Raw genomic sequence first — 15,006 nt, 5'->3', positions numbered from 1 at the left:
CCTCACTCCCCCCACGGCTCCTCTGCCATGGGTGCCCCAAGGAGCTCAGGGTCCCGTTACCCCTGTCACCAGGGATATTTATTTATTTTAACTCCCTTGGCACCTCCAGGGATTTTTTTTCACTCCCAAGCCACGGGAGGTGCCAGGAGAGCCTGGCTGGCTTTCCTGCTCTCTCCTGATGTCACGTTGTGCTCCCTGTGGCTGGCATTTGGCTCCTGGGCCCCGAGCTCCATGGGGAGGAGGCAGCCCCTCGCCAGGGAGGATGCGGCGTCTCCACAGGCTTTGCCTGGTACCTGGTGGAAAACGGGCTTGTTGCAAACTGGTTTTGCTTTGCCAGGGCCCTCAGCCTGTGTCAGAGCTGCCACAGGACTGCCAGGACGGTGCCCACCGGCCCCTTGAGGCTGAGGGGTGCAAGGGCCAAGTCCTGCCTTTGCTGAGAGCAATCCCTGCTACCTCCACGTGTCCCGGGTGTCCCTGGTTTGGGACTCTCAGCTGGTGCTCGGGTGGTGGAGCAGCCCTGTGCCTTCACTCACTGCTGCTGCAGGAGCTGGGGGTATGGCCCACATCTGGTCTCTGCACAAGATGATGTTGATCCAAACCTCTCCCAGAGGCGCAGGGTGGGAGAAGCAAAGGGATGGGTGGTAGGACTCGGTTTCCCGGCGGTGCTGCCTCTGTGTGGATGGGGCACAGCCACTTCTGGGGGGGATTTTGGGGTTTTCACAGACAAAGCACAAAACGTGGGGAGTGTTTAAGGGCCCAACTGGTCCAGCATCGCTCAGCTCTGGGCTGCAGCATCTCTGGGACTCTGCAGAGAGAGGCAGGAGCCCAGGGGCTGCTGTTAGACTGTGGTTAGAATTAGCTCAAAGAAATGTTAGCTTAAGTAATACTAGAAAAAAGTGCAGGGCTGCTTAATGTGTTTGGGGCCTTCACACTTCCTGGCGTTCATGTTGTGTTTGTTTTAATTAGGGCTAAATATTGATCTCACTGAAGGCAACTGTAGTAACCTCCTTTGGGGACAGCATTTGGTGTTCAGCACGGGGCACCTCCAGCCTCAGGACCCGCTGGGTTTCTGGCTCCTTTCCGCAGCTCTCGCTTTCCTTTGGTCCCCATCTCCTGACCCACTTTGTCCTATGATGGTAGGACTCACAGCATCCTCAGTTATGGGGAGGGGAAATTGTAAAAAAAAAAAAAAAAAAAAAAAAAAAGTGGAAGGGAGAACGTTTATCCAGGAAGCAAAGGATAATTACGGGCCAGGGATTTTCTCCGCTGCCCTGGCGGGGGGCCAGCGGGACAGGTGAGTGCTGCGGGGCGGAGCAGGCACATCGCGGGGCAGGGGCTGCCCCTGTGGTGGCAGGGGCTGCCCCCCTGCCCTGCCCTGCCCACCCCCGCGGGCAGAGCATCCCGGAGCAAAGGGGGCATCCCGGGGGGGAGGGCGATGGAGGGGCGACCCCCGGCACGGCGCCAGCGCCGGGCAGCCCCGGCGGGCTGTGCTGAGCTCCCCGGACTTGTTTTCATGGTCTCACCCAGCTCTGACCTGCCTCAAATGTTGACACAATGTCACGTTTCCGACTGCAGTCTTTCATGTGCAGCCGGAGGCTAAATACGGCTGCTGGTTCCTGGAAAAAGACGTGCCTGGCACCCTTTCAGCAGAAACCCGATCCCCATGCAGGCTTGGCACAACAGCTGAATAACACGGCAATAACTCTTTCAGCAGCATTTCAACCCATAAATAGGGCTTCCCGAGCGACTCCTTGAAGTCAGGCGAGGAGGATACAACGATTTTTAGAAAAAGCAAAACTATGAAGTCAGGGTGTGTGAAGAGCGGGTGCCAGGGGGCAGTGGGTTCAGGCAGATCAGAGGGTGCTGTGGGGGTGCTGAGCGTGGTTTGGTGAGAGGGAGCCCAGGATTGCCTCAAAAGGAAAGAAATGCTCCTGAATTTTTTAATGTCTCGGTCCCGTTTCATACCAGCCCTGTGGAGGCAGGGGAAGAGCCTTCCCGGGAGCCAGGGCCTTTCCTAACCCCGGTGAGGACACACAGACACATAATTTTAGCTTTTCACCACCTGTTTGGAAAGCTCCTATAACCGAGTGCTGTGGGACTGGATGGTTTTCACAGGCATGTACCCCGGGAGCTGCTTATTTGCATTATGCATGGACCAGGGCCTAAAATAATCTGCAGTGACGCACATTTTTTGCTGGGATTTTTTTCCCCCCCCACCACCCTTTTCCAGGACTCCATTTTTCTGAACGTGCCATGACTTTTGAGGACCACGCATGGTTGCCCAGCCCTGGGGCTGCCGAGGCCCTGATTCAGCACGTCCTCCTGCAGCGGGGGAGCAGGGGGAGCTCCCCGTGCCCGGCCGTGACACAGGGAGAGGGCCCTTGTGCTCCGCCTTGGCTTTCATCTGCAGAGCGTGTAGCTGCAAGTGCGGCGTGTTTACAAATGCAGGCATTGCAAGATCCCTTGAACTGTGTCCTAGTACAAAAGAGGCTTTGAAACGAGAAACACGTTGTCATGGCATGTTCCAGGCCAGCAGCACCAGACTGAACCAGATAATTGCTGTTTCTGCTTCACCGTGGAAAAAGCAGCAGGTCTTGAGCAAGTCTTTTTTTTTTTTTTTTTTTTTTTTCCTTTAGACGCTGGGTGCGATGCTCGGGATGGAAGAGGAGGGTTGGGAATGCCCGGGCAGGGGTGGGATGATGCCCACAGGGCTCAGGCAGAGTTCCTCTGCGGGGCTGAGGTGGTGTAACTGTAGCCCGTGGGGCCGGTGACACTGACCCTGCTATGTGACACGGGGTGTCCATGTTCTGTAACCCTGACTGCCGGCGCGCTGCCCGAGCCAGGAGACGTGGCTCTCACAGCTCCCCTGCGTTCCAGACCTTTCCCAGCTGCCCTTCTCCTGGCAGTTCACGGCACTGGAGAACTACCCAAATGCCGTAAGAGCTGCTAATTGGCCCCTGCACTGAATACTCTGTTACTGGCCCTGGGCAAGCAGCACCTCTGCACCACTGGGAATACTGGGAACACTGGAGCTCTCATGCCCACTCTCCCAGGGCACCATGTGCTGTGCTGGGGTTGGAAATGAAGGGTGATATTTCTACCTATTTTGGGATCATTTATTTCTTCGACATTTCTCTTTCCCCCAGGTGTGTTTTTGCCCTGGGCACATCACTCCATGGAGTCGGTTATTGCCATTACACCCCGTGCCTTTGGAAATGGCCAAACGGGAAGGCTCTGCCTGGGAAGGGTTTTTCACCACATGTGTCCCATTAAAAACTGCCCAGGGGGCAGGCTGGGTAACACCACACAGCTGAGGGAAATGGGAATGCTGGAGATAAAAGGCAGATCCCCCATCTCTTCTTGTGTGTGCTGCTGCCCATGGGACAGTGGGAGCTGGGTGGGGTTTGTTCCTGGCACCCAACTCTACCCCCACGTGGAGCTGCAGCCCTGCCCAGCGCTCAGGCCGGGTCTGGCTGAGGCAGGTGGGTGTTTGCTGGGGGTGCCCGACCCTCGGCCATCTCAGCACTGCCTGTGTCTGTCTGTGGGGCTGAAAATGCTGAGGAGGCAGAGCTGGGCTTGTCCCCAGAGGTCCATTTTACCTGCTCTCCTGACCTCTGCTCATTATTCCAGTACCCAGGATGGGATCCCAGTTTATTGTTTCCTTAACAACAGCTCAGGCCCAGCAATGGTGGCTGCGGTCTGTGACCGCCTGAGCTGTCACACAGGAGGAATAATTAGCTTCCCTCTGCTGTACAGCTCTATCCTTCCCTCAGCCCCTGGTGCTGCTGGAAGTACAGCAGCATTCCCTCCTCTGGTGCTGCTCCCCGGTCACCTCCTTGCAGTGGCAGCTGAAGGAAAGCCCGAGATCTATTCTGCTTTGCAAGTACTGATGAATATGCAAACTCCTAGGGCTGAAATATTGCTTATCCCTGTCACGGGGTGTGCACGGAGCTCGTGTTTGTGCTGCTGCCTGAGGATGTATCCAACACCAGTGTGGGGCTGAGCAGCTTAGGGAAGATTTAACTCTTATTTCTATTCTGGATGCCGAATCATTAATAAGGTTATGGCCATGTTGGGGGCCTTTCCCAGTGCCCTCCTCCCACTGCCATGGGACCTGCTGGCAGGGTCTGACTCCAGCTATCGATCGGGGCACGGCAGGGCGATGCTTCATCCCCAGTGGAAGCTGTTGCTGATGATTATCACATGGAATTAGTGCATGTGTTGTGAAATTGGTGCGATTTGAGATGAAACGTGACCCATGGGCATAGGCAACACATTCTAATGTATTCAGGAGCGCTGGGGCTGACGAGCTGTTGCTGCTGGTACCACGCTGATTAAAGCCCAGCTCGCTCTGCTCCCATTGAAAGCAGTGGGAGGTCTGTCACTGCCTTCCGTGACTGCTGGACCGGATCCAGCCTGCACTTCACGGGACGCATTATTCCAGGATTAGAGAGGCACAGGGAGTGGGATTCCTCTCCCTCGCTGATCTCTGCTGCTTAGATGTTTGCCTTGGAGCTGGCAGGGACACGAAACCCCCGACCTGGTTCTGGTGTCGATCCAGGGTGGTGTTTGCTCCCAAAGGTCGGCCAAGGCTGGGGTGCTGCTCGGGGGGTGCAGTGAAATGGGGGGTGCTGGGCAGCCCCCCTTGATCCAGAACACCTGGTGGCATGAGGACGTGGCTGGCAGGAGGCAGGGTTCCCACAAGCATTGCGTGCACAGAGTGTTTGAGCCGCCGGTGTCAGAGTCCCATTTGGGAATGAAGAAGCCCAATCCCAGGCCGGGACCCTCAGAGGGGCCCTGGCTCTGCACACACTGGTCAGGAGGTGGCTGGGGAGGGATTTTCTCGAGTGGTGCTGGCTGCACTGGGGCTGAATTTCCCTGGGGCGTGGGAGGCTGCTGGGTGGCATCGCCTACCCCGCCAGGCCCCGCTGCCCCAGCCCCTCTGCGCCGGCCCAGCCTTGGGGTGGAGGATGACTCAGGGCCCCGTGCAGGAAGGGCTGTGGAGGGAGGGGGTGGTGGTGACCCCCCCCAGTGCTGCTGGGGAACTGAAGCAATCTGTTTATCATGGAAAAACTGCTCTTTGCAGCAATTCAAATGGAAACTTCCCAGAATGAGTGTCGCAGAGCTTTCCCCTTGAATCACCAGGCCTCCCAAGAGCCGCTTTCGAAGACGATGCCCTCGGGAAAGCTGTCACCGGCCTCACCGAGCAGCAGCTCCTTCGGGCAGCGTGGCTGCTCTGGATCCCTCTGCAGGCCCTTTCCCAGCAGAGCAGTGGCTCTCTCCAGGAGGAGCAGGTACAGGACCACCAGCACACGGCTGTCTCATGAGCTGTCTCATGAGCACACGGGGGGCTGGAAGGCTCTGGGGCCATGGACACCCCCAGCTTGGGGACCAGCCCGGGGTGGAGGCTCCAACAGCAGCACCCGCTGCCATCTTGCCAGGCTGCGTCCTGTTTTCCCTGCCCGCTGGCCGCCTGTCACCCTTTCCATGGTTTAAATGAGTGTCCAAAGGTCAGGGGAACTCAGCCTGTGCCCGGCGGCTCGCACAGCCCAGTGAATAAGGAGTGAGTGTGAGACGCCTGACTCGCTCTGCTCCCGTGGGTGCCCGTGCTGACACGGCCATGGCGAAACCTGAGCTGGTGGGGAGCACAGCCCCTGCCCTGCCCTCTGGGCCGTGCCCAGCACAAGGCCCCTGGTGCTCCCAAGGGATGCTCCTGGGGCAGCCTGGTGCCCATCCATGGGGCAGGGCAGTGGACACGTCCCCTTGGCCGTGAGGTGTTCTGGGCCAGCATGACCACAGCTGTGTGCACACTCTGAGCTGTCAGCATTGCACCAGAGAGGAGCGAGCCTGGTGTGGCAAGGGGTGGGGAGGGAGGGAGGGCAGGTCATGGCACCCTGCTGATCCCCACTGCCACCCTGGGAGCGAGGCTGCCAGGGATTGTGCACATTTATTCCTGCTGTCCCCACGGTGCTGGTCCCCATAGTAACGGAGCAGGCTGGCACTGCCGTGCTCGGTGACATCCCTGGTTCCCAGGGGGAGCCGAGGACCTGCGTGGTCCGTGCCCCACCTCCTCAGTGGAGCACAGGAGCCCAGGGACAGCTTCCCTGTGCTGCAGAGCGTGTCAGGTGCTCAGTGCTGTCTGTGCAGCCCAGGGAAAGCAAACAGAGCTTGGCTGGGAGGACAGAACGGGCAGGAGTGGGGCTGGCCAGGCCCTGGAAAGGACCTTGCCCAGGGTGAGGGGTGGCTGGTGGCAGGTCCTTGTCCCCAGGGCCTGCAGCAGCTGGGCACCTGCTGTGGCAGAGTGGGTGCTGCCGTGTGTGTGACGTGCACGAGCCCAGCTGCTGTGTGCGGGTGAGCCAGAATCACAGAGGGGTTTTCCAGCTGCAGCCGGGCTCCAGCAAGCACCTTGGGCACTTGAGGTCAGCAGTCATTTGCAGCACGAGGTTTTTGAACCCAGGAGTGAGGCAGAGGTGTTTTTAAGGAGACTGACAAGACAGATCTTCGTGCAGATCCCGGAGCTGCTCAGAACATGAGTCAAAGGATTCCTGAAACAATTAGAGCTGTGAGGTGCAGCAGCAACAGCACATTCACCATCAGCAGCTCTGCCAGGCGCCCCCGGCCAGCTGCTCGTGCTTTCCCTCTAATAAGGCATATTAGGCAATTTCCCATTAAAAATGTTTATGGGAATATATAAATATTCACTTATACAGAACTCGCCTGGCCCTTTGTGCGCAGAGCAGTGGTGAGAGTGACTGGAATTGTTATAAATCTATCAAGAAAGCTTGAGATGGAGCCTGATGCACAGTGAGGTAGATGTCCTGGAGCCCCCGTGGGGAATGAGTGCTCCTGCTGCAGGATGGGACAGCTCGCTCCGTGGGACACAGTGCCCCAGGGAGCGGGACAGGGCCTGTGCGGGCCCTGCGTCACGTCCCACGGTGCCCAGCCACAGGCAGCAGCCCTGGCCAGGGTTTTCCCTCGTGTCATTTCCCGATGGCCGCGGGAGGAGCTTGCACAGACCTGATCTGGATTTAATCAAAGGATTTTTTTTTTTTTTTTTTCATTTGCTGTCTTATGTGCTGACCACCAAACCACATCCTTCGAGCCTGAGCCCAGCATAGTGAAACAAAAACTAACAAAAACTAGGCCAGGGCTTTTTGCTATATTTTTTTTTTTCCTTTCTTTGCCCTTAGTGCATCAGTTGGGTGCAAAGCTGGTAGCCACCACTCTTCCAGCCCCTCCACTCCCCACAGAGCATCCCCATGGGACAGCCCCCAGGGCAGCCTGGCACTTCCCTGAGGGAACCACTTACAGCTCCATGTGAAGCCTGGGAACTATCCCGATTATGACCACTGAGACAGCGTCAGTGGGGAGCAAATACAGAGGAATAATAAGTAATGACGTCCTGGCAGGTCATGTAGTCGGGAACTAACAAGTCCCCCAGCATGGGGACTGCACTTGGCTCTCCCCAGTGCACTGAGCAGCTGAGTGTGCTGCAGCCTGACCGTGGGATCAGGGCAGGCTGGAGGGGCCCTGTCAGCACAGCCCCCGTGGCCGTGGTGTGACAGGGCAGCATCCACAGCATCTCGTGGTGATCCGCCTGCGTAGGGAAGTTCTCACGTTTACAGAGCACAGAGCAGCTTTATTGTTTTATTTTGCAAACCAAAACCAGCCGGGAGTTTCTGAAGCGTCTGCCATCCCCGCAGAGAGCTGTTTAGTCATGCCTGGTGTGCTTGCATGTGAGACAGTGAGGGGAGGGAGGCTCGAGGACTTTGCAAAGATTAAAGATTTATGCTGACCCTTGAATCTGATCCAAGGCTACTAATCTGTCCTGATCCTATCATCTGCTCAGGGTGGATCTATTTCACTTTCCTTTATGGTACTCCTGACTCATTGCACTCCCACTCCGGGCCAGTCCAGTGGGAATGGGAAGCACTACCACATATTTGTTTGGGTTTGCATTTAAAGCTCTGGACCTGTAGTGGGTGCAGCTCATAAAGGAAACCAGTGTGGATAAGATATGGGTGAGCTGAATGCTTGGAAACCACTCCCAAACACAAGCTGAAGTGGTTTGAAATCAAGGTGGAGTGATGTACTGAAGGCACAATACTTGGCAGCTACGCCCAGCGTGTGAGAAAGGCATTTAAATCCAAGGTGGTGAGGTAGGCAGGGCACCCAGCGTGCTTCCGAGGGGACAGCTTGTGCCTTGCAGGGTCTTCAGTGCCAGGTATCACCCCTCCAGCAGAGAATGGCGTATCCACCTCCATTTGCCCACCCACCCCCTCCAACTCTGCTCACTGCACCCCTGTGAGACCCTTCAAGGGCCTGTGAGAAGCTGTGCTGGGGTTCTGCTCCTGCCCTGGCATTCCTGCCTGGGAAATGCCTTGCTGTGCTCCATCACCTTGTGCTGAAAGGCTCCTGATGGCTGCTGGGGATTTAATATGAAAAACTATGTGTAGAGGAGAATACAGACCTGATTTTGTTGAGGGCAGAACAAATCTCCTCTGCCTTCGCAAAAAAAAAAAAAAAAAAAAAAAAAAAAAGGTGTGGCAGAAGGAGAAATAGGAGCTTTCCACCCCTGCCCAGCTCTGCTCTGCTCAGCCACACGTGTCTGGAGGAAGGCTGGGGATGCCGCAGCCGCCCTGCCCGCGTGCCAGCCGGGAATGGGGATGGATAACACCCGCTGGGCACCGCCGGCAGTCCCGCAGCCACGGGCTGGCAGGCCAGCAGGATCAGTCATACGGGCCTGGCCCGTGGCTGAACTGACCAGGAGCTGGAGTGTGGTATATCCTATTTCAGATCCCCTGGGACATCCTGTTCTCCTGCTAACTGACGATATGTAAATATAGCAAATGCAAAGGGAGGCACTTTCCTACGGTGCCTTGCCCAGGCTGCATATGGAACGGGCTGAGCCCAGCGGCGCCCTCGGGAACACCCACCGCAACTGCGACAGAGGCATCACGCTTTATTTTTAGTTTAAAAATGAAGTTCCTGTTTGTAAGGCCAGGAGGGTTACAGGAAAAAAAATGATGAAGTGGGATCATTTACTGCTATTTTCTTTTCACGTGTCCTTCCTTCCTTCCTCCCTCCTGAGAAATAGGATGTAGCACATCACTATTCCAGGCTGCAATATTCGCTCGCGGGAGGGCTGGTTCCTGCTCCCTCCGAAGAGGCCCATTACGCCTTGTGTAACAAAAGGCACGTCCTCCCAACCCCGCCAATAACCCTCCATTTCTAGTTGCTACATGAAGGCCCTTATCTCATGTAAATGAAACACCGGGCCTCGCACCGACTCGCACTGCCTTTCTCTCTCGGCAGAGTTTTGGGCTGCCCCTGCCAGGCGGGGTGACGGGCAGGGCAGGCAGGGGATGGGGATCTCTCCCTGGCTCATCAATCCCCCTCCTCCCCGGGCCGCTGAGCAGACCCAGCAGCCGCGGGACAGACCGAAACAACGGGAAGTATTTGGTCAGGTCAGCCGAAGGAGCCTCTTTAATGAGCAGAGCTCAGCACTAATTAGTCTGGTGTGCAGCCCCTCACCCCAGCGCCCATCCCCGCAGTTCTTCAGCCGGGGGTCACCCTGGAAGCAGAGCCGCGGGGATGAATTTGGCAGGTGCCCACGTGTTTTTCTCCTTCCCGTGCCCTGTTAGGGAAAGGTAATCCCAAGCTGACAGGAGGGAGACTGCGAGCTGCTGACGGGAATTCCCAGCTGAGGGGTTTTAAGAGCGGTGGGAGCTTTGGCGTATGGATTAGGTTGCTTATATATACTATAGTGTGAAGGAAACAGGCGGTTTTGCTAATTCCCTTGCACTTTGGTTTAATAAAGTAGGATTTGTCTGGTGGGAAAGTGTAACAGTGGGATTTAAGCTGTGTGAGTCTCATGACTGGTGCTCGCCTGGCTGGGTGGGAAGCAGGGAAGCATCGGTCACATTCTGTCTCTGCTCTGTTCTCGTGTTTTTAGACATGATTTGAATGCCCACAGCTTCAGATGAGCTTTATTTGGATTAGGTTTATTTAAAAAATCCATATGCAGAGACTTGCACTGAATTCTGTAGCCCAGTTTTTCAGAACTGCAGTGCTCTGTGCCTGAGGAGAACCAGGACCGCTTGGTTTGTCAGTGCCTTGTGACAAAGACTCACAAAAACTGAGAGGATAAAGAGGAGGGGGGCGGTGCACAGAGGAAGAGGGGACAGGTTAATATCTGGTACAGCCTCTGTAGGGAAATGAGATTGTTCTGCTTCTGGTTGTAACGAGAAAGGCCCGATGGAAATTTAAAATCTGGATCTGCATCAAATCCTCAGAGTTCAGGGAATGAGGAGTTTGGTCCATTCCATCACACATCAGAGCTGTCTGCAGAATTCACAGCCCAACACTTTTTTCCAGCCACGAATTCTGCCAAAGATGTGTGCTTGGATGTGAGGTATTTTTCTTCTTTTTCATCCCTTTTTGCTAATTTAATTCCCAGATCTAAATCAAATTTTTCCATCTCAGACTTCCACGGGCTGGGATGCCTTGTTTGCAGTTGGGAAGCTTTGCTGTGCCCTCTGTGGAGTGCTGAGGTGTCACAGGGGGTCCCCTGCCTGCAGTGACTGAGCAAAGGGGAGGCCTCGGGGTCAGGCATGGGGCTGGTTTATTGCCAGGGTCAAAGTTTTGGGATGTGCTAGTGAGCAAATCACTACGGTGCTCCTGCCCTTCTTTTTCTCATTATTAAGAGGATAAAACCCAACCATTATTGGAATATGCACAAATATGCCACTGATGAGGGCCCTGAGCAACCAGGCAGATTTTCTGAGCAGCCTTGAAGCAGCAAGACACAGCAGCCACATGCTGGGCTCTCCCTTAATTTTATTCTTTTCTGTTTTCTTGGTTGTAGAATAAGAGCTAATCAAAGTGATGCTCTCCAGCAGGCTTTTGTGTATGGCATTACAGCAAAATCCTAAATTCTCTTTCCTGCTCATGCATACAAAGCAGGAAGAACTAGAATGGCTGCAGACTATTTTCAGATGATTTAGCCAAGGAGAAAATAACTGGGTGGCTGGAAGAAGGAGCTTTTGGTAGGAAATAGCCTTGAAATGCAGCTCTCTGACATGACATTGTGCCATCAGTGATACCTGAGTGAAAACTCTCCCCTCCCTGTGCTTCACTTCACAGCACTCGTCTGCAGCCCTCTCTCTCCCTCATTCCTAAGGGACACGCAGTTCCCAGGGTTCTCTCCCCCTTGTCTGTGACAACACTGGGGATGGAACCCCAAAGATGGTCCCACCGGGCAGGCTGAGGCTGACATGGGACATGGCATTGCCCTTTGTGTTCATTCATGTCTCATGAACAGCTCACTGCTGATCAAATCCCCTGCTTTGGATTTATTCCAGCAAAATTTGCTGGACCCCGCGGTGCCCATGTGGCCGGGGAGGGCTGGGTGGGCACTGCCAGGTCAGGGGAGGTCCTGGGTGAGGGTGAAGGTGAGGGCAAGGGCAAGGAGGAAGGTGAAGGCATCCTCGAAGGCCTTGGGCAAGGAGGACGGTTTTGGTGAGGCTGCATCCCCCTCTGCTGGAAAATCCAAGCAAAGGCAGCAGAGCACCCGGTGGCTGGGGAGAAAACTGGGGAGAAAAAGCGGAAATAAATGTGCAAAGAACGCAAGTGAGACCCGGAGGTCCCCGGGGCCCAGAGGGGACATCGAGGCAGCCAGCCTGGGCTGTGCTGGGGGTTCATCTGCTGCTGGCCGTGCTGAGAGGGCTCTCGCTGGGGACAGCCAGACCCTCTGCAGAAAATGGGACCATGTCACATTTGTGCCAGGCACAGTCCCACTCCCCATCACAGGAATGGGCGAGTGGGGTAGGACAGCACCTGACAGCGTGGTCAGGTCCTCATGACGTGGCAAGGTCTCACAGCGGGCAGAGAATCGCGACTTCAGCTAAGCAGAATTGCACAAAGGCAAGTTTGACTCTGGGTTCAGAGAGGCTTTGTAGCCCAGGTGGTGCCCAAGGGCCACAGGTGATGGGCATGAGGTGCAAAACATCCTGGGGGGACTGAAACGGCAATCATGGGCAGTGGCATTTGTCAGGAAGGGGCTGCAGTGCTGTCTGGTTCTTGCCAAGCAGCTGGTAGGGAGCTCTACTTCAGATCAGAGGCTGGAGAAAATGCCTCCCCTGGCGCCTCACCTGCTCCCTGGGTGGGTGGCTCATGGCTCAGCCCAACCAAGGACTCCTGAGAAGTCCCTGCTATGGATTTCCCTGTGCTGCTGCTTCCTCTGGTCCTACAGGTGCCTAAGGGTGCCCAGCCCAGGGCTCGTCTTTCAGAGCCTCTCCTGGAGGCTGTTTGTGCTTAGACTGGAAGAATGGGTTTGTTTCCTTTTGGATCTAAAATCTAAATTACAGAAAGGGTGAAATGCGGTGTCTGGGCTGGCGAAGGCCCTGACTGTGCAATAAATCTGCAAGTGTGGGCCTGGCTTTTGTGCAGGGGGCTCTGCAAGTGCCAAGGTCGCTGCTAATAAATCTGACTGCAGGACCAGGAGGAAATTTTTTTAAACTTACTGCAAACAGCAGGCTTCTTTTTAACCATCTTTTTTTTTTTTTTTCCCTGCTCCTTCTGCTGATTCATGCTCCTGCTGCTTCGCCACTGGGAGACGCCAGCATTCCTGAAGGTCATCACTTGCATGCAGCGGCTCACGCTGCGGAGTGTGTGCCAGCATCTAGGAAATCGAAATGCTAAAGTGCCTGCGATCATTTATATTTTCCCTGGCAGTGACAGACAATCCACAGCTTGCCAACTGAGGAGCTGCCACGTTTCCAGGCTGCTACACTGCTCCAAGGTAAAGGAGGTGCGTGAAAGGTGATGCCTCCCGAGGAACCCGACACCAGGTCACCTCGGTGGCACGAGATGAGGATTTTCACCTGGGTTCACCTGCAGGCAGCACTCTTAGAAATATAGAAACCCAGGGTTCAAGCAGGCACCCCCCTGACTTACACCCAAAGCGTTCTGTCGCCCTGCGATCCCATGACACCGGGAAATGAGATCCGAGTGCTCACGTCAGGAGTCACGCTGCTGCCTCACATCCCTGGGGGAGCAGGGCTGTGCTGCCCTCACCGCCGCCTCCCTCCCCTCCTCTGCCTCCGCTCTCCACTCTGGGGAAGACTTGGTGCTGTCCTGGGCTGCAGAAAAGGGGCAGGACTTTAGGGCGTGCTGGCAGCATGCAAACATCTCCGAGGAAATAAGTTACCTTTTAGTTTTCACGGCATGTCTCCTCTTAGTGGCAAAGGGATATTTCTGGTTTAGCTCCAGCAGTAACAGCACAACAGACACTTTTATTTTTTTTCAGGAGAGCAATGAAGAAGACACAGTGAAATCCTTCCTTTGCTTCTTCAGGTAATTTAGTGAATATTTATATTGTGGCAGTACCAAAAGTCCTGAGTAAAGTGACGGGAAGACACTGTGTTACAGGCTGTGGTAGGTTTAGGAACTGTCAATTATTTAATGTCCATCTCTTTAGAAGTGACCACTAATCTTTTACCCTTTCCTTTAAGTGTTTGTAAGAGCAGGATGACACATATCTCACAACCACTATCATCTACCTTGGTTTCTTTTGAGAATATTTTAAGTGGGCCTTGAAAAAGAGGAGCTAGAAACAACCCCCAGCAAGGCTCTGGTTTGTCCTCACAGCTCCTCAGCTTCCCCAAATCCAAGAGCTTCTCCCTCCCTCGACAAGGGAGCCTCCTGGCCTGGGAGGCACCCACAGTCTCTTTATTTTACAAATTTCCAGTTCAACCCCTGAAAGAAAATCAGTGTCCGGGCAAACTGACGGCACAGACAGGACAGTCCTTAAAGCAACGTGAGCAAGCAGGAAAGCACCATCTCAGAGTAACGCTGACAGTATTTTTTGGCTGCGGCTCCTCGCTCGGCAGCAGGGGAGGTGCCACCCAGCAGGCATCTGTAACTCATCAAATCAATTAGTTTCTTTGTCTGCAGGAGGAGTTGTTCGCCAAAGACGAATTAAAGGAGCGTCCAGTAAGATCCTCTATTCTGAGAGGAGCTGTCCTATTTTCTCATACTAATGACAGACTCCGAAATCTGTGCACAATTTAGCTCGTTATTAGAACTAATTGGTGCCAGGCATTCCATCCTCTCTGATAGGGCTAACCATGGGGATGAAATTTTCCGAGTTAATGAACCAGAGAATGGATTAAGAACTTTCAAAGTGCAGTTCATATCACAGCTTAATTAGAAGGAGTATATTAGTTGGCTTTTTATGGATACAAAGGAAAGCCGTGTTTTGGGGTGGAAAAGCACATGCACAGCCGCCTTCCCTGCCACTGGGAAGCTGGGAATGTCTAATTTCAGCGGGGCAGAGCCATGGCATTTGAAGGCAGCGCCCTCCCAGCATGCTGTCAGCTGGAAAGAGGTGGAAACAGGCTTTATTCTCTGCGTGCAGACCCTGCCATGCCTCCTGCGTAAGGTCCTGTGGGGAGAAACCAATTAGTGCAGCTTTCCCAAATTTATCATATAAATAAATAATATCATAATATCTTTAAAATATCTATTTTAAAGACTGCCTGTCTTTAAAAGCTGCTCCTGCATGTGACTTTTGTTACCTGGGGCTAGGATAGCTAAGCTGTAGCATTAGTTTGGGGAAAAAAAAAAAGGAAAGCATCAGCTGGCTTTGGATTATACCTGGTGCTGTATTTTCTGGTTTTTGCAAATGTAAGTAATACCAAACAACCCAAAATTCCCAGGTGCTGATGCTACTGCTACCCTGGGTGTTTTTCTGCACCATCTGAGCTGCTTGGCCCCTCTCTCTTCGTTATTCAGACTCCATAAAACTACTGAACTTCCTTCTCCCATCCCCCTTGGAGCTGGGATGTCCGTATCCAGGCAGCCCACTCCATTCTTCATGCATTATCTTAGCTCTTTAATATTTGTAAAATAATTTGAGAACCAGCACAAAACAATAGCTGTTTTCCAACCCACTGGCAACCAAAAAAATCCCGTTTGATATCCATTCATAGCTCTTAATTTGAG

Source organism: Empidonax traillii, unplaced genomic scaffold (assembly GCF_003031625.1).
Source record: "Empidonax traillii isolate 1590-97213 ecotype Southwest subspecies unplaced genomic scaffold, ASM303162v1 scaffold406:size580191, whole genome shotgun sequence".
NCBI lineage: Eukaryota > Metazoa > Chordata > Aves > Passeriformes > Tyrannidae > Empidonax > Empidonax traillii.
The sequence above is the reverse complement of the archived record's forward strand: the minus strand, read 5'-3'. Positions refer to the sequence as shown.